The sequence below is a fragment of the Manis javanica genome, chromosome 3 (assembly GCF_040802235.1).
Source record: "Manis javanica isolate MJ-LG chromosome 3, MJ_LKY, whole genome shotgun sequence".
Classification (NCBI taxonomy): Eukaryota; Metazoa; Chordata; class Mammalia; order Pholidota; family Manidae; genus Manis; species Manis javanica.
Genome location: NC_133158.1, coordinates 38,500,612 through 38,521,239, shown reverse-complemented (window position 1 = coordinate 38,521,239; position 20,628 = coordinate 38,500,612).

Here is a 20,628-nt window from a genome sequence, read left to right as displayed (position 1 = left end):
CGCCCTACTGTCCACGTTTGACAGAAGGCAGAGTGGTGGCCCCGAGGTGACGTGACAGCCGATGTGAAACGCCCCCTCGGAGTGCCCCCTCGGCCTGCCCTTAGGCCGCCCTAACCTCCCGCCTCGTGTAGGCGTTTGCCCCCTGCCCGTGCAGAGAACCTCTGCGGGCCACCTGACGACCAAACTCTTTTCCCGGGGCTACTTCCTTTACTAATTTCAGCCCCTCGTTCTTGGCAACAGAATCTGCCCGGCGTTTAGGCTTTTCCGGAAAACAGGAGGTGGCAAGAAGGTCTGATAAATTTGAACTGAGTCCTGTGGTGGCACGTATGCCGGAACTCAGAGTGGTGGGCAGGTAAGAGTGGGGCTGGGAACCAGGCTGCCCGAGTTTGAGCCTCAGGCCCCTGGTTGGCTGAAGATGAGACACTGTCAAGTTACTCTGCCTCTAGTGCCTCCGTTTCCACATTTGTACAGGGGGCATAATGGTGGTATATAAATTATGTGCATAAGGTGCAGTAAAATGTTTTAAAATAAGTGATTGAAAGACCTCAAAGTATGTCCCAAGTCATCAGAAATGGTCTTGAGGTTTCCAAATGGAGTAGATTCTCCTCATTTTCTAGAAGGTACGCTTGGTGGCAGAGCCCCAGCCCCTGTGTCTTTCTGGGGTAAGACAGATCTGTCTCACCAACCACTCTGCCTGGTGGCATCCACTTCGGGTGTTAGAGCCTGTCGGTCGAAGTGATCAAAAGGAAGTTGGAGGTAAGCAAAGCCTTGAATTCAGCAAGCAAACTAACACCCTACATTTTAGGTAATGGATTACTGGGGAGTTAGAGAGAGAGACTTGTAGTGTGAGTCAGTGATGTAGGCATGCCTCTGTAACAATAAATTGGAAGAAAAAATGGTACAGAAACTAGAAATGCAATACAGAAATAGTACCAAAGGCAACAGGCAATCCCTGGGGTTGGGATTATCTGTAGAGACATTGAAGGTCAGTTATCAGAGTCAGAGTTTGATAACAAGGTAGCTTTATTCCAAAACCTGCCCCAAGTTTTACCACCCACCAGTGAGATCTCACCTGGTCCTGGTCCAGGGCCCTTGTGCCAAGCCTCCGTCACGCCAGCTGCCTCACTTGCTTACTGGACATCAGAAACTTCCTGGAGGTGCTGGCATGTGGCAGGGAGCTTCCTTTCATAGGGTTCTTGTGACTTCATCCATGGCAAGGGAGATATACATTATGGTGTTATTTCTTTTAACTTGAAAGCTGAGGAGAAAAGACAGACCCTGCTTCAAAGAGGGTCTCATATCTGACAAGATGGTGAAAAAACAACGCAACCACAGAGGCTAATTTCCTTTGCCGGCCCCATATGTCTATTGAGCATCTTATTTCAGGATGTCATTTTACATCAACCAACTTAAGGAACAGATAGAGGCTGTACAGTAGTAAAAATCCACTCAACATAGAAAAGACCAGGAAAAAATGCCTTCACTGGTGAAGTCTACCAACATAGGGAGAATTAACACGAATTCTCAAACTCTTCCAAAAACTGAAGAGGAGGGAATCCTTCCAAGCTCATTCTACGTGGCCAGCATTACTCTGATATCAAAGGCACATAAAGACATCACAAGAAAAGAAAATTACAGATTAATATCCTTCATGAACACAGATGCAAATTCCTCAAAAAAAAAAAACTAGCAAAATGCCAACAAACCAAATCCAACGACATAATTAAAGGATTATACATTATGACCAAGTGGGATTTATGTTGAATTGTCAGTCAACATAAGAAAATCAGTGACTGTAACATACCACATAAATACAATGAAGGGAGAAGAATCCCACATGAACATCTCAATTGATGTAGAAAGCTCATTTGACAAAATCCACACCTTTTCATGTTAAAAATAGTAAGAGAAGTAGAAATAAAAGGGACTTCCTCAGTATGATAAAGGGAATTTATGAAAAAACAAAGCTAACATCATACTCAAAGTCGAGGACCCGTAGCTTTCCCCTAGGGTCAGGAACACAGACACCTGTGACAGTTGACTATCTGTGTTACCTCAACAAGGCCAGAAGGTGCCCATATTAAACACACTTCCGGGTGTGTCTGGCAAGTGTCTTGAGATGAGATTAGCATTTGAATTAGTGGACTCGGTCGGTAAAGCAGATTGCCCTTCCTGTGTTGGTGGGCATCACCCAATCCACTGAGGGGCTGAATAGAACAAAAGTGCAGTAAGGGAGGATTTATTCCCTTCCTACCTGCCCTCTGTGCTAAGGCATTGGTCTCCTCCTGCCCTCAGACTGGGATTTACACCATCAGCTTCCCTGGTCCTCAGGCATTTCAACTCAGACTGGAATTACATCACCAGCTTAATTGGGTCTCCAGCTTGCACAGAGCACATTGACAAGTCCTCATAATATATATTATATTTTATATCTCATATATACGATAGATATGATTTATATCTGTGGGGAAAATGGAAGTTCCTGTGGCCAGGATTCTCACGTGAACTTAAATTACTTGATGATGTAACTGGCCTGTTACTAGGCTACTGCTCCCACACCAGTAGGCAATAAGCTATTTTTGACTGAGTCACCATATAAAGAGCTCTGCCCAGTGCTCTGGGTGGAGGCAGAGACTAAGGAGGATTACAGACCCGCAGACTGCTGGATGCAGATGGGACTCTAGCGCCTGACCTGTCACCAGGAGAACAAGCTGGGTAATAAACCCTTTTAGCTCAAGAACATTCCATTGTCATTTCTCGGTCTCACTGAATCCATAGTGAATATGCCTGGGGCTGAAACCCATTGGCAAGATGATACTTCATATATGTATGAGATATTTTATATAATATTACATATATGCATAGTATTGGGTCTGTTCCTCCAGATGAACCTGATTAATACACCTGCTCCTACCACTGCTGCTCACCATTGCCCTGTAAGTTCTAGCCAAAGCAATATGCAAGGAGAAAAAGAGAAGTCACCCGTATTGAAGAGGAAGAAGTAAAACTCCACTTACAGCTGCCATGATCTTACATAGAGAATATACCAAAGAATAATCCACAAAACAACTATTACAACTAATAAACAAATTCAGCAAAGCCACAGGATATACAAGATTAACATGCCAATTTCAGTTGTGCATCAACATACCAACAATGAACACTCTGAAAAGGAAATTAAGAAAACAATTTAATGTACCATATGTTGACCTGAGGGGGATTGCTCCCAGACAAGTTCACTCTGGATCCCGTTAGACTGAATAATAAAAATGGAATGTTGTGGGTAAAAGGGCTTATACCAAGCCTTATTCTCATGGTGGCAGGCCCAGTGCTGGAATCATGTCTGTGTCTGGCAAGTCTGCAGTACGTCTCTGTCTCTGCCTCAGCCTCCAGGACAGAGCACCAGGTGGAGCTCTTTATATAGTGACATCAACAATACTGGCTCATTGCCAACAGGTGTGTAAGCACGCACCTACTCAGATACTCAATTACAACATCAAGTACTTTAGGGTCAGGTGAGGATTCTGGCCGTAAGAACTTTCATTTTCCCTAAACCATAGTATTCAAAAGAATTAAATATCTAGGAATAAATTTAACCAAGGAGATGAAAGACTTATGAAATACTTGTGCATTAAGAACTGTAAAACATTGCTGAAAGAAACTACAGAAGACCTAAAAAGTAGAAAGACACTAGTGTTCATGGGATAAAAGACATAACATTGTTAAGATGTCAATACTCCCCAAAGAAAACAGAAAAATGAAAAAAGTAAATGCAGCTTGAGGAATTTATGGGACAACAGTAAGCAGACTAACATTCACATTACAGGAGTCCCAGAAGGAGGAGAGAGGAAGAAAGGGGCACAGAGCTAATTAGGAGAAATACTAATGGACACTTCCTAAATCTGAGGAAAGAAATGGACACATGGCTTTAAGAAGCTCAAAGAACTTCAAATAGAATAAATCCAAAGAGAATGACACTGAGACACATTATAATTAAATTGTCAAACGTCAAAGACAAAGAGGGAACCTTGAAAGTAGCAAGACAAAAGTGATTTGCCACATGCAAAGGAGCATCCATAAGATTAACAGCAGATTTCTCAACAAAAATTTTGGAGGCCAGAGGAAATAAGACGATGTAGTCAAAGTGCTGGGGGCAGGGGAGGAAGTTGTCAAACAAGAATATTGTGTCTGGCAAAACTGCAAAAAAAAATTCATACTTTCCATGATAAACAAAAGCTAAGGAAATTAATTAACACTAGACCTTGTCCTGCAAGAAATGATAAAAGGAGCTTTTCAAGTTGAGATAAAAGGATGGTAGGCAGCAGCATGAAGCCATACAAAACATAAGGTTCTGTGGTAAAGGTAAATACATGGGGAAATAGAGTAATCTGTACTAATGAAATTTTTGTGCATAACATTTAAATGACAAAAATATTTAAATAACCATTAATATGTTCTATAGGCATACAATATATACATATGTAATTTGTAGTATTAATAACAGTGGGTGGAGCTGTAAAGAGTAGAATTTTTCTGTGTAATTGAAATTAAATTATCAGTTTAAAATTGGATGATATGATTTTAAGATGTTTTATGCAACTGCAATATAAATATCTATAGAAAGTATCCAAAAGAAAATGAGAAGGAATCAAAGTACATCACTATAAAAAATCAATAATACACAAATGAAAGAAGTGAGAGAGGAAAGAAGGGACCAAAAAAGCTACAAAACATAAAGAAAACAACAAAATGAAACGCATAAGTCTTCTCTATCACTAGTTTAAATACATATAAATTCCTGAATGGATTAAAAAAGCAGGATCCAACTATATGCTGTCTACAAGAGACTCACTTTAGATCTAATGACATACACAGGCTGAAAGCGAAAGGGTGGGAAGACATTTTCACTGCACATGGTAACCAAAAAAAGCAGGAGTCACTATAATAATATCAGACAAAATGGACTTTAAATCAAAGATTGTTACAAGAGACAAGAAGGACATTATATGACGAGAAAGGGGTCAATTCACCAAATGATATGAGATATAACAATCATAAATATTTATGCACCAAGCCTCAGAGCTCTTAAATATATGAAGCAAATTTTGACAGAATTGAAGGGAAATAGACAGTGACACAATAATAGTAGAAAACTTCAATATTCCACTTTCAATAATGGTGGACTAGTCAGACAGACTGATAAGAAAATAGAGGACTTAACACTATAGACCAAATAGACCTAATAGACATACACAGAACACTCCACATTATAGCAGAACATACAATCTTCTTCAAATGCACATGAAACATTTTTCATGATGGGCCACAGTTCAGTGCACAAAAGGAAGTCTTAAAAAATTCAGGAAGATTAAAATCATACAAAATATCTTTTTCAATCACAATGGAATGAAGCTGGAAATAAATAGCATAAATAGAAAACCAGAAAATCCTCAAATATGTGACCATTAAACAATAGCTCTGAAACAACAAATAGGTCATTGAAGGGGTCACAAGGGATGTTAGAAATATGAAATAAGATATATGAAAGTGAAAATGCAGAATACCAGAACTTACAAGATACAGCAAAAGCAGTGCTGAGAGAAGTTTAGAGCTATATAAAACTTACATTAAAATGAAACCTACATTAAAAATGAAGAAAGATCTCAAATCAACAGCAACACTTCATGCTTCCAGAAACTAGGAAAAGAAGTTAAAGTCAAAGCTAGCAGAAGGAAATAATTAAGAGTAGAGCAGAGATAAATGAAATAGAGACTACAAATAAAACAGAAAAAAAACAATGAATATTTTTTTGAAAAGAAAGATCAACAAAATTGGCAAACTGTTAGCTAGATTAACTTAAAAAAGAGAGGGGGAAGACTCAGCTAAAATTAGAAATGAAAGAGTATTACTACCAATGCTACAGAAATAAAAAGGATTAAAGTAGAATACTATGAAAAATTATATGCCAATAAATTAGATAATCCAGAAGAAATGGATAAATTCCTAGATATATACAATCTACCATGACTGAATCATGAAAAAATAGAAAATCTTAACTGACAGTAACATATAAGAATATTGAATCAGTAATCAAAAACCTCCCATGAGTCCAAAATCAGAGGGCTTCACTAGAGAATCATACCAATCATTCAAAGAAGAATTAACACCAATATTTCTCAAACTCTTCCCAGAAAATGAAAAGGAGAGACCACTCTGTAACTCATTCTAGGAAACTAGCATTACTCTAATAGCAAAAACCAAAGACTCTACAAGAAAATAAAACCATAGACCAATATCCCTGATGAATGCTGATGTAAAAATCCTCATGATACAAGTAAACTGAATCCAACAGCACATTAAAAGGATTATGCACCATTTAAAATTAACAATATTTATATGTCCTAAAGAGCCAGAAACTAAATTAAAAGCAAACTACCAAAGTAACTGTCATAAAAAGACAAACATACAATATTCTATACATATACAATATAAGCCAATAAATAAAAGACAAAACACTAATACAGAAATGATTACAGGATGTACTGGGAGTGGCCATAAAAGACGGAATGGAGAACACATGCTGGTAGCAGAAGAAAGCAAAAATAACCTTGTGATATATTAATCACTTAAACTGGCAAAGAATTTTTAAAATTCCAATAGTCAGCAGTCATTCGTGAGGTGCCACTTTAATGATAATGATTCTGTTATGTGATGTTTGACAGACAGAATGCTGCAAAGCTTTGAAAATGTGCACGTCTGTTGACCTAGCAAGTCTAATTCCAGGGATTTATCCTAAAGCCATAGTAACGGATGTTGCCAAGGTATATCTGTTGCACTAGTTTCACCAGTAAAATATTATAAGACCAAAAAATATGTGTCTTCTTATCCTTGTAACCGCAGCCCTTCACACAAGGACTGATGTCCAGCAGGTGTTAAATAGATAAATAAATAGAGAGAGAGAGAGAGAGAGAGAGAGAGAGAGAGATGACAGATAGATGATGATAGATTGATAGATAGATAGATGATAGATAGATATAGATGATAGATAGATATAGGTAGATAGATATAGGTAGATAGATAGAAATTGAAGATTTAAATTTAAGCTTTACAAATAAATAAATAAGTTATCTGTGAGTTAACCTAAATGTCCACTATTTAGGGATTGTATACACATTCTGTGGTACATCTCCATGATGAGATATTCTCAGACATTAAAATAGATGCAGCAAAAGAATATCCAGGGCAGGGCAACAAAAGTTACAGTTCACCTAGCTTGTGTTTTCCACTCCTTTGCTGTGCCATGGTACTGAGAGTTCTCCCACCAGCCTGACCTCTGCATGGCCACCACCTCAATGCTGCACAGGACTCAGGGTCTTAATGCTTTGTAATCAGTAAGAGGTAATTAAAACAGATGAATGTGAATTACTTCTATGAACTGGAAAGAGAACCACAAAATACCTGGCACTGGCCCTGCAGAGGTTCCTGCTGTGGTAACCTGTGACTGTCTGCACCCACCTCTCTCTCTCTCCAGTTTTGGGAGCAGCAGTTTGCAATGTGATCTCAACACACCAACGGATCTAATAAGTTTCTGATTTTCAGTTTGTTCAGCTTTTCATTTGTGAGGATGGAGTGATGGCCTCCAAGCTCCTTACATGCTGGAACGGAAACCAGAAGTCCCCAAACATGTTAAAGTCCAAATACAATTGTCTTTTCATGAAAAACAGAAATGGCCAAGAAGTGGTGGAAAACATAAATAGATCAATAAATATGGATGTCATGCAAAACCCTTTTAACTTAATCAAAAAGTATCTGTCACAGCCAACAGTTAAAGTTGTTTTTAAAAACTTTTAAAAACTTGTTTACTCAAGTTTAATGAGTAAACCCCAGAGGTGTCATTCAAGTCAGACAACATTAGCATGCTCCATGAGCTAAGGGTGCAGAAACCCTTCACTGAGATCTTTGGGGTCAGTGCAATCTCACCAACAGAGTTTTTCAGACTTTTCAAAGCTATATTGTGTATACATTACCTATTGGCTGCAACCCCAGAGGGGGGCTGGGGCAGCATTTCATAATCAAGCACATTAGTATCTTGGCAACCAGATGCACACACCCCACGTAGTGCACATAGAGTATAAATAACCTACATTAGTTTAGGCCAGGTCTTGTTTTCTGATAAGTTGCCACAAACCTATGAAAGCACTTTTAGATTTCAAAGCTGCATATACAGTACCAAAGACCCACTCTGTCAATTAATTTTGTGTGCAAAATTGTAGACATTGCAATTAAACAAAGAACTGTGGCAAAAACATTTGAAAGGAAAGAGACACATACTCATTATACTAACTGTCCATTTCAAAACAATAAGAGAGTACTGTAAGCCAGCTGGATTTTAGAGTTATATTTTTAGAGTTCAGTATTTGTCCACATATGTGACTGTAACGTATGTGTGTAAGCCTGAGCAGAGTACGTCTGCGCAGGTTGCAAGAACAGGAGGTGTCCTTTCTTCACTCCTGCACTGGAGACCAGGGACAGTAACAGTCCTTAGCTAATAATTTAATCCAGTCTTTTCTGGACTGTTCATTTCTAAGGCTCTCATGGTGTTGCTAAGGGAGCAGCCTTACAGGAAGGGGGTCTGTGGCTGCTCTCTTCCTCTGCTAAGTCTGAATGGGAAGCAGGAAAAGAACAAAAGACTAAATACCACTCTGGATAATAGTGTGATTTAGTAATTCCATGGAAGGGGGAGTGTTCTTTGCTAATTAAGAGGCAGTTAGGAGACATTCTTCCTCGCTGTGGCAAGAACCAATGTTTGTCTTTAAGAAGTACATGTTTGTGCTTAATTAAAGAGATACATCTTCACCATGCATGGGTTAATTTCTAGATGGTTTAAATTTTAAGCATGACAACATCAATAAAATTATGTCAATAAGACAGAGTAATAATTATAAAATTTGGAGTAGGAAGTCTTTTCTTTCACAGAAGTCAGAGAAGTAAAATATGACTGGTTTAGCCATGTGAAGACATGAATTTTTAATGCTAAAAAAGCACCACAATTCTAAAAGAGGAGGAAGTCACTGGCAAAAAATTCACAATTGAAATGACTGTCAAAGAGTGTTATGGGGTTGGATTATGTACCCATAGTTAAAGGGTATTAAAGTCCTAACTCTCAGAATGTGACCTTATTTGGAAATAGGATCTTTATGAGGTAATCAAATTAAAATGAGGTCATTACCATGGGCCCCAATACAATATACCTGTGTCCTTATAAAAAGGAAATTTGGACACAGACATAGGTGCACCCAGAGAGAAGGTCCTGTGAAGCTGAAGGATTGGAGCAATGTATCTTCAAGCTGTTGACTGTGGTAGATGCTGTCGAGCCACCCAAAGCCAGGTAGAGGCATGGATTCCCTTATAGGTTTCAGAGGGGCTGTAGCCTGGCCAGTGCCTTGATTTCAGACTTCTAGCCTTCAGAACTTTAAGACAATAAATTTCTGGTATTCTATGCCACCCAGCTTGTGGGACTGTGTTACCCTAGGAAATGAATACAGAGAATTAATAGCATTTAGATGTAAAAAAATTCTTACTTTTGAATAATAAAAAGATGAAAACCCAATAGAAAAATATTTGCAAGATACAAACAAAGAAAATAGCCAAAAATATAAACTATGACAGAAAGCATCCTAAATAAATACAGGAGGTTTGGGCCAGTGCATACCAAGGATGGGGACCTGGGGGTGTCCACCCTCAACTCAGGTGACAGTGGTGCCTTCTCTGGAGATAATTAGAAAACCAAAATGAGAGTCAGCTTTTTATTATCACAAGCACTGGCAATTCTCAACGTTAGTGATAAAATGATCCTCTAAACAGTCTTCTGTTGATCTAAGACTGACACACTTGCAGTTACTGATTTTAAAAAGAAAGTTTCTCTCCAAGAGGAGTTTAGATTTACAGAAAGATTAGGAAGATTTTAGAGAATTCTTATATACTTCCTCATCTGACTCTTCCTAAACTGAACGTCTGAGATCACTTAGGTGTGTTTGTTACGATTAATGAACTGTTATTGAGACGTGATTATTAACTAAAGTCTATGGTTTATTCTAGTTTCCTGGGCATGTGCAGGAATAGACTGCGAGGCTCCCAGGAATCTGTGGGCGTTTTTCAAAGCCTTTGTTCCCGAAAGTATCTCATTCCCCAGCCTTTCCTCCTAAGCTTATTGGTTAGTCTATTGTTTGCCCCAATTGTTGTCTTTGCCTGGACAGTGGTGAATTTCACATTTGCCTTTAAATGTGTTTTACAGAATGCTGAAAGCTGTGGTAGAGCTCCGAGCTGGGAAAATAAAAGACAGCTCTCTGCCCTATTCCTTCAGGGACCCACCAGGCAGGCCCAAACAATGACAATCCCTTCAGAATAAGGTGTGTCCTTCTCCATCCAGTACTCGGTACCTGTGCTGCGGGTTCAGGCTGCTGTCACAGGGTCACCACCCAGGAGAGAATGGGACCGGGGTAAGTCAAAATACCACCAAGTCTTTTACTGAAATTCAGCTGGCTTTTCTTGAGTAAGCATTCCCCCTGGCTGCTGTAAGCTTCTGGTTCGTGTCCAGCATTCCTCCCCGGTTGATTCCAGCGGTGTCTGCCAGTGAGGCCACTGCTTTCGTGGAGGCGTAGATCTTGGCGCTCCTGATGTGCCATGTCCACTTTCCCACCTTCTCCTTTTAATCTGCAGGCCTTCACATTCAAGTGGATTTCTCATAGTCAACATACAGTTGGATCTTGTTTTGTTTAAATCCACTCTCAGATCTCTTTTAATTTGTGTATTTAGACCATTGCACTTAAAGTTATTATTGGTGTAGTTGGATTCATCTTACTGTTTGTAACTGGGTTGTATTCATTGCACCTGTTCTGTGTTCTTTTATTTTTCACTCTTTTTCTGCTTTCTTTGGTTTCAATTTAACATTTTATTTGATTCCATTTTCTCTTCTCTTTTAACATATCAGTTATACTCATTTAAAAAAATTTTAGTAGTTGATCTAGAATTTGCAATATATTGACAACCAATTTAAGTCTGCTTTCAACTAATAGCATATTGCTTCCTGGGTAGTACAGATACCTTACAATGAAGTGTTCCCAGTGCCTCCCTTCCTTCCTTATAAAATTATCCTTTCACTTATCCATATGCTATAATCACCCAGTAGGCAGTTGGTTACCATTATTCCTTTGAACAAGCTTTTGCTTATTAGATCAATGAGGAATAAGAAAAATAAAAAGCTTTATTTTTATCTTCACTCAATAGTCTCCAAAGCATTTCTTTTTTTAGGTAGATCAGAGTTTCTGACCTATGTCATTTTCCTTCTCCCTGAAGAATTTCTTTTAACATTTTTTGCAGGGTGGGTCTGCTGGCAATACATTCCCTCACTTTTTGCCTGTCTGAGAAAGTTTTTCTTTCTTTTTCAATTTTGAAAACTAATTTTGCTTGATATAACATTCTAGGTTGGTGGGTTTTTTTCTTCTAGCCCTTTAAATATTTCATTCCACTCTTCTTATGTGTATGATTTCTAATGAGAAGTCTACTGTGATTCTTCCCCTTGTTTCCTTTTAAGTAGGGCGTTTGTTTTCCTCCAGATTCTTTCAAGACTTTCTCTTGGTCAGGCCTCTACAGTCCACATGATATGCCTCCGCACAGAGTCCTCAGTATTTACCCTGCGTGGTGTTCTCTGCACCTTCGCCATCTGTGCTTTACTTGCTGTCATTACTTCGGGAACATTTCTGCCATTATTATTTCGCATATTTCTTCTGCTCTGTTCTGCCTTCCTTCTCCCTCTGGTCCTCCCACTGCACATATGTTACACCTGTTGTAATTTTCCCACAGTTCTTGGATATTGTGTTCTGCTTCTTTCATCCTTTTTTTTTCTCTTTGCATTTCAGTTTTGGAAGTTTCTATTGATCTTTCATACTACTGATTCTTTGGCTATTTTCAGTCTATTAATGACTCCATAAAAGGCATTCTTCATTTCTGTTACGATGATATTTTTTATTTCTAACATTTTTGTGATTCTTTTATAGTTTCCTTTTTTACATGATCTCTGTGTACATTATCCATCTTTTCTTGCTTGTTGTCTACTTTTTCCGTTAGAGCCCTTAACATAGTAATCACAGTTACTTTCAATTCTCTAATTTCAACATCTGTGTCATAGATGAGTCTAGCTCTGATTCTTGCTTTGTCTTTTAATACTGTGCTTTTTCCTTTTTAGTGTGTTTTGTAATTTTTGGTTGAAAGCTGGACATGGTAGTAAGTAGACCTTTAGTGTGAGGTCTGATGTTACTATGCCTGGAAGTTGGGCTGTGTTTAATGCTTGCTGTAGCTGTAGGTGCCAGAGGCACCAAATTCCTCTACTGCCCTTATTTTCTACTCCCCTATTATCTTTGGGCTTCCCTAAAACCACTTTTAAAAGATTCTAAGCCTTGTAGATTTTTCAGCTGTAATCACTGATACACTGGAGGCCTGTTGGTGTGATAGGGAGAGAGAAATTCTATAATCTTCTGATTAATCTCAGTCTGTAGTGGGCCTGTGCCCCAGACTGTGACCTTCACTAATGTTTCTAAGATTTTGTTGTATCCCAAGCATTGGTGACCCAGGGAGCCTAGAGGGGACCGGAATCAGGTCATTGCTCTTCAGCCTACTTGGGATGAGAATCTGACAAAGTCCTTTTCAGTGGAGAGCTGGCCTCTGCCATGGAGGATACACCAGGTCTATCTCTAAATGCTTACTTCTGCCCTCCCGCTGCCGAAGTTCAAGGTGATTTTTCTTGGCTCTTCACCACAAGAATCTGGTGGACTTCCTGGAGGTACAACCCATGAACATGTAGGGACCCCCAAGACAATGCCCCACCCCCAGTTGTTTCCCATCTCATGTGAGTTCACACTCAACCTTTAGCGATTCATCCAATTGCCATTTAAGTGGACATACCTGCCTGGTTCCAGTAGTTTCTGCTCTAGGTGAGCTGGCCTTGGCCACTCTGTGTGTGAGTTTGCTCAGGCTTTCCTAACAAAGTGCCACAAACTGGGGACCTTAAAACCGCAGAAATCTGTCCTCTCACAGTTCTGGAGGCTGGAAGTCCTAAATCAAGGTGCCAGCAGGGCAGTGCCCCTCTGACCCTTGTCAGGGAGAATACCTCCAGGCAGCCTCTGGTGGCTGTCCGCCTGGCATTCCCTGGCTGTGGCGGAGGTACTACCTCCGTCCCCAGCAGCACTGTCATTGTCTCCCTGGAGGTCTAAGCCTCTGTATCTCTCCTCTTCTTAGAAGGAGACCAGTCAGCTGGACTAAGGGCCCATCACACATCAGTATGCCCTCCTTTTAAGAGAACTAATTATGCATTACTTCTAAATAAGGTACTGGGGTTTAGGAATTAGGCATGTCATGGAGGGAATGCAGATAAACCCATAATGCTCTGTACTCACCTGTTTGTCCAGATTTACCCCCCAACTTCTATTATCTGACTGTTCAAAGAAACCTCCAGGATTTTCAGTTTGTTCATGTTTTTTTTGTTGTGGTGGGAAAGGCAGTGATGACTTCAACCTCCTTACATTGGAGCTGAAACTGGAAGCCAGTTACTAATTTTTTGAATAATATGCATGTATGCTTCAATATAGTATGTTTTTATTACATACCCTTTAAGACACAGTCAATTTATACATGGAAAAATCTGGACTTCTCCCTGTTACACAGGGGACTTCCCAAACACTCCAATCGGCCGCACACATGGCTTTGGCACAATTTCTCCTCAAAAGTGAGTTTGCAACAGTTAGGGATTGTTTCAGGTCACTTTGCATGCAGGTCTCATCTCTGACTGCTGCAGCAGCATGCATTCTTGCCTTTAAACAGTATAATCCAAATAAACAGTGGCAGCACAATGATTATGAACTCAAGTTACTTCAACTGTCACCATATGACCAATTAGAATTTGCATTTGTGTTTAAAGTTTAAAACAGTGAAACAGAGTACAAATGTCAAGATACAATATTTTGTTTGGTGGATACAATTTTTAGTTTATACATGGAATATGCTACTGAATCTTTACAGTATTTTTTAAATTGAAATGTCATCTGATTTTTTGTTTTTTTTTTAACTAAAGAAAAACATGACTATTACCTAAAATTATTGCTGAAAATAATTTTGTCACATAGAATGTGAGAAAAACGAAGACCTCAGAGCGTCAGATGTGCGGGTACACCAGCAATTCGGATGCTGCCTAACTCTGAGAATGAGAATATGAATGTGACTTTGAGTCACCTCCATACAAAAGGAGGAGGGAGCGGAAAGGGGAGGCACCAGCTACTAAGGCCAGAGGGAGATGGCTGTTGCCTGCAGAATAGTCTGAGATCACAGGTCAAAAGTCATTCATCAAATTGCAGAGTGGACTGATGGCGTATCCTGGAAAGACATCTGAACTCCAAGAAGGAAGAAAAATACTAACAATTTCAGGAGGAAAGAACAAATATCTTACAAAATAAAAGGAATAAAAATTGCATCTGACTTCTCATCAGAAGCTAGAAACAGGGTACTAAGAGCAAAAGAAAAACATTCATAAGCATTTGGAAAGGTCAGAGTATATCACTTATCTGGAATGACACTGAGGAACAGTGTCCTGCCATACAATGAATTAACCAAAACAGAGACCTCAAGGTGCAGGGAGGGGAGCAGAAGACAAAATACTAATAAGCAACTGAGTACACACATTCATATATGACCATGTACAGATGAATATGGGTGAACTCTCCAAAATGTATGTATGTGTGTGTATATGGGTGTGTGTGCGTGTGCTAGATAAGCTCCATAAAACAAAAGACATAATGAAAGGGAAATTATAATAAAATACATTCTTCCAAAGATGTACCAATGGCCAATAGACACATAGAAGAATGGTCAACATTGTTAGTTATTAGGGAACTGCAAATCAAAACCACAATGAGATACCACTTCAAACCCACTAGAATGCCTGTTATTTAAGATGAAGGAAGGAGGGAAAGAAGGAAGGAAGGAAGGGAGGGAGGGAGGGAGGGAGGGGAGAGAGAGGGAGAGGGAGGGAGGGAAGGAAGGAGGGAGGGAGGGGGGGAGGAAGGAAGGAAAATACATAAGTGTTGATAAGGAGAGGAGAAATCAGAGCCCTCAGGCGTAGTACTGCTGATGGCCTGTAATTGGTGCAGCTGCTGTGGAAACAGTCTGGTATTTCCTCTTTTCCCTAGATATATACCTAAGAGATTGAAACAGGGACACAACAAGTACTTTTACACAAAGGTTCATAACAGCACCACTCACAATAGACGAAAGATAGAAATAGCCTAAATGCCCATCAGTGGATGAATGGGTAAACAGATTGTGTCGTATCCATACAATGGAGCATGATTCTGCTGTGTAAAGGAATGGAGTACTGACACAGGCTACAGTGTGCGTGAGCCTTGAAAACATGCTGAGTGACAGAAGCTAGACTAGACACAAAAGGTCATATATTATATTATTATGTCATATGAAATGTCCAGAATAGGTTAGTCCGTAGGTATAGACAGCACATAGGTGATTGTCAGGGGCTAGGGGGAGAGACTGGGGAGGGGCTGGGTACAGGGCTTTATTTTGGGGCAATGAAAATGTTTTGGAACTTGTACTAAATGTACTAAATGTCACTGAACTGTACAATTTGAAGTGGTGAATTTTATGTTACATGAATTTCACTTCAATAAGAAAATAAGGAAATAGAGAAATCAAACACGATTATGTGTGTGTGTGTGTCTGTGTGTAGATAAACTTCTATCTCCAGACCAAACAATATGCTTTTTTTTTTATATCCATGAAACACACATAAAGATTTATCCTGGAATCCTTTGGGTCCAAAAAAGGAAAAATTTCACTGACCAAGAGCCAGTAAAATTAAAAACAACTAATAAAAAGAGGAACACAAGTAATATATATTTAGGAATTAAAAGAATACTTCTAGATGACCTTGAATTGTGGGTTGATCCAAATGAAGAGTGCAGAGTTAAAAAAAAAAAACACCAGAAGAGAGCACTTTATACCACTCTCTGGGATTTAGGGAACAAAGTCGAAATGAAGCTAGTAGCACTAAGTTCTAAACTTCAGGCAATAAAAGAAATAAGGAAGAGAAAATGTGTAAAATAAAAGAAAATTTTGAATGTAAAAATAGAAGTAAAACAAAATAAAAAATACAAATTTAAAATAAAATAAATTTTTAAAAAAGAAATGAGAAGGAAAAACAGACACAGGAAAGATTAATAGAATTCTAGATGGAAACAAAATATGCATCTGTGACACAAATTTTGAAATCTAGGTGACACTAATGATTTCCCAGAAAAATAGAAACGATAAAACTAAACCCAAAAAGAGTGGAGATCTTGAATAGAAAATAAGTGTGGAAGAAAGAGATCAGTAATATGCTAGGAAATCTCTTCTTAAATGAGGCACCAGACCATGTGGGTGACAGCTGAATAAATTGATAAATCTCAGAAAATTCTCATGTTATTTAAACTATTGCAACCTACATAAAAAATGTAGATAGGTCCCTTATAAATAACCAGCAGAATTCTAACACCCAACATGGATAAAAATAATACAAGAAATCTACACATTAATTTCAGTTTTGAATATAGACATAAAAAACATAAGTAACATGTTAGCCAAACAAATGATTAATGTTTCAAAAGAATGGTGCAGTATCAAGTTGAACTTATTCCAGTAATGAAAAAGCGCTTTAATAGCAAGAAACCAAAAGGAAAAAATCCTAATAGTTTTATTAATACATACTGAAAAGATACTTACCCAAATTTATCAGTTGTTCTTAATAAAAACTCCAGGAACCAAGGGAAATTACATAATACAAACTATCCACCAAAAGTAACAGGAAATACAATCTTAAACTACAAAACACTAACATTATCTTAATTAAAGTCACTAACTAGAAAGGGACACTCTCATGTTATTTAATGTCTTGGAGGTTGTAGAGAATGCAGTAAAACAAGAACACGGAGTAATTTAGATAAACATTGGAAAAAAGAGATTAACTGATCTCTGTTTAGTATGTTATAATTATATAAAGAAAACTCAAGAGACTATTAAGGGGATAAAAGCAGAGTGGTTTCCTCAGGCTGGAGATGGGAATGGGGGTAAATGTTGACTGAGGTGAAATTTGTGCAATTCTACAAGTTTCTAAAATTCAGTGGATAGCAAACTTAAAATGAAGAACTTTTGATACATGAATAATAGCTGCTTTTAAAAAAAATGCTTCTAACATGAAACAGAAAATTCAAGTTAGTTGAATATAAGTACATTAAAAATATTTGTCTTGGGTAACGTTTGAAAGTTTAGGAACATATTTAGTAAGAAAAGCACAGGAACTTTAAAGAAAACTACTAAATCATACTGAGGGACACAAAGCAACAATGGAGCAAATAGAAAATACAGCCACGTTCTTGAATGGGAAGACTTAATAGCATTAACATGTCAATTATTCTAAAATTAATATGGACAATTCACACATGGCAGAGATTGTGGTTCAGTTTGGTGGGAAATGAGTTATCTAATAAATGGTCCTGGTACAACTCTATTTGCAAGACAGTCTGTTGGACTCTGATATCATATATAAAAATAAATTCCAAATATATTAATGACTTAAATATAAAAAGAAAAGTAATGAAAATCCTGCAAGAAAACCAGTATGATTGCACAAACACTCTATAAGACAGTAGAGAACTTCTTAACCAATGTTAGTCTCTAAGCAGTTATTTTTTTTAATACACTGAAAAGTGTAAAAAAAAGAAAATCATTTTCTGTTGGGTAAAAGGTGGCATAGACAAAGTCACTAGGTAGGTGTCAGATTTGGAAATATTACAACTTACATATTGCAGAAAATGAAGCTATATGTAAAATATGAAGTGGAAAATACTTTGTTGGCATTTATACAATGGGATAAAGAAGGGGAGGAATGATTTACATGAAATGTTGATAAGGCTGAACAATAGAAATAGAATCTCATAGAAAATAGGTGAAGGACAGAATAGATGACATACAGGTGGGCAAATTCCAGTGGCCACCAAACATATACAAAAAGCGGTTAATTGTATTAGTGGACAGGAAAATGAATATGAAAATAACAGTGAGATTTCATTTATTATGGAGTAATAAAACAGGCTAAAATTTTAAAAATCCAGAGTACCTATTGCTGGTGGACTTCCATGGAAAAGAACACTCTTGGACTTTGCTGGTGGACACACCAAACAATGTGTTGGAATCTTCAGAACTGAGCAGCACCTATTACAACTAGAGATTTGCAGAGACATCAGTATTGCTATAAATAACCTTTATTGTCACTTTGTTCATAGTGGCAAAACCCAACAAACCTGGAAACAGCTTTGGTGGCTATGAGGGGAGGAATGTTTGGAAAAATATGCTGTTGCCACACTACAGTCTACTATGCATTCACTGAAAAGTAATGAATTAGAACGAGACCTGTTTCCTTAGAAGAGATTCCACAAGGAAGTGTTAAGTGTGAAGCAAGATGCCCAGAAATAGATGTATTAGGATCTCATTTTTGAAAAATGGGTGACCATAACATGATTGAATATGTGCATATTATGTGAGCATGCAAGTGTATATATGAATATGTCTAGATCTAGGTCAATTTATTCTTATTTCAGCATAGGCAAAAATATGAAAGTACACATAGAAACCAGTTATCATGGATTCTCAGGGAGCTGGTATAGAGACGAAGTGAGGATGAGAAGAACGAGGCAGAGCAAATCCAGCAAAAATGTTTTTAAAAATTGGGGAAAGTGAAAATAATTATGCATAATATACTTGCTATCACACATGCATGAAAAGTTACTAATGCATGTTATGTATACTTATTTTTGAGTTTCTAGGTTTACTTTTTTTTTTCATTTTTCTTTTTTTCTTATTATTTTTTATTTTGGTATCATTAATCCACAATTACATGAGGAACATTATGTTTACTAGACTCCCCCCATCACCAAGTCCCCCCCACAAACCGCATTACAGTCACTGTCCATCAGCATAGTAAGATGCTGTAGAGTCACTACTTGTCTTTGTGTTGCACAGCCCTCCCTGTGCCCGCCCCCACATTATACATGCTAATCGTAATGCCGCCTTTCTTCTTCCCCCCCTTCTCCCTCCCTTCCCACCCATCCACCCCAGTCCCTTTCCCTTTGGTAACTATTAGTCCATTCTTGAGTTCTGTGATTCTGCTGCTGTTTTGTTCCTTCAGTTTTCCTTTGTTTTTATACTCCACATATGAATGAAATCATTTGGTACTTGTCTTTCTCTGCCTGGCTTATTTCACTGAGCATAATACCCTCTAGCTCCATCCATGTTGTTGCAAATGGTAAGATCTGTTTTCTTCTTATGGCCGAGTAGTATTCCATTGTGTATATGTACCACATCTTCCTTATCCATTCATCTACTGATGGACACTTAGGTTGCTTCTATTTCTTGGCTATTGTAAATGGTACTGTGATAAACATAGGGGTGCATCTGTCTTTTTCAAACTGGGCTGTTGCATTCTTAGGGTAAATTCCTAGAACTGGAATTCCTGGGTCAAATTGTATTTCTATTTTGAGCATTTTGAGGAACCTCCATACTGCTTTCCACAATGGTTGAACTAATTTACATTCCCACCAGCAGTGTAGGAGGGTTCCCCTTTCTCCACAACCTCGCCAACATGTGTTGTTGTTTGTCTTTTGGATGGTAGCCATCCTTAATGTTGTGAGGTGATATCTCATTGTGGTTTTAATTTGCATTTCTCTGATAACTAGCAATGTGGAGCATTTTTTCATGTGTCTGTTGGCCATCTGAATTTCTTCTTTGGAGCTGTCTGTTCAGCTCCTCTGCCCATTTTTTAATTGGATTATTTGCTTTTTGTTTATTGAGGTGCATGAGCTCTTTATACATTTTGGATGTCAACCCTTTATCGGATCTGTCATTTATGAATATATTCTCCCATACTGTAGGATGCCTTTTTGTTCTGTTGATGGTGTCCTTTGCTGTACAGCAGCTTTTCAGCTTGATATAGTCCAACTTGTTCATTTTTGCTTTTGTTTCCCTTGCCCGGAGAGATATGTTCATGAAGAAGTCACTCATGTTTACGTCCAAGAGATTTTTGCCTACTTTTTTTTCTAAGAGTTTTATGGTTCCATCACTTACATTCAGGTCTTTGATCCACTTCGAATTTACTTTTGTGTATGTGGTTAGACAATGATCCAGTTTCATTCTCTTACATGTAGCTGTCCAGTTTTGCCAACACCAGCTGTTGAAGAGGCTGTCATTTCCCTATTGTATGTCCATGGCTCCTTTATCGTATATTAATTGACCATATGTGTTTGGGTTAATGTCTGGAGTCTCTATTCTGTTCCACTGGTCTGTGGGTCTGTTCTTGTGCCAGTACCAAATTGTCTTGATTACTGTGGCCTTGTAGTAGAGCTTGAAGTTGGGGAGCGAGATGCCCCCCAGTTTATTCTTCCTTCTCAGGATTGCTTTGGCTATTTGGAGTCTTTGGTGGTTCCAAATGAATTTTAGAACTATTTGTTCCAGTTTGTTGAAGAATGTTGTTGGTAA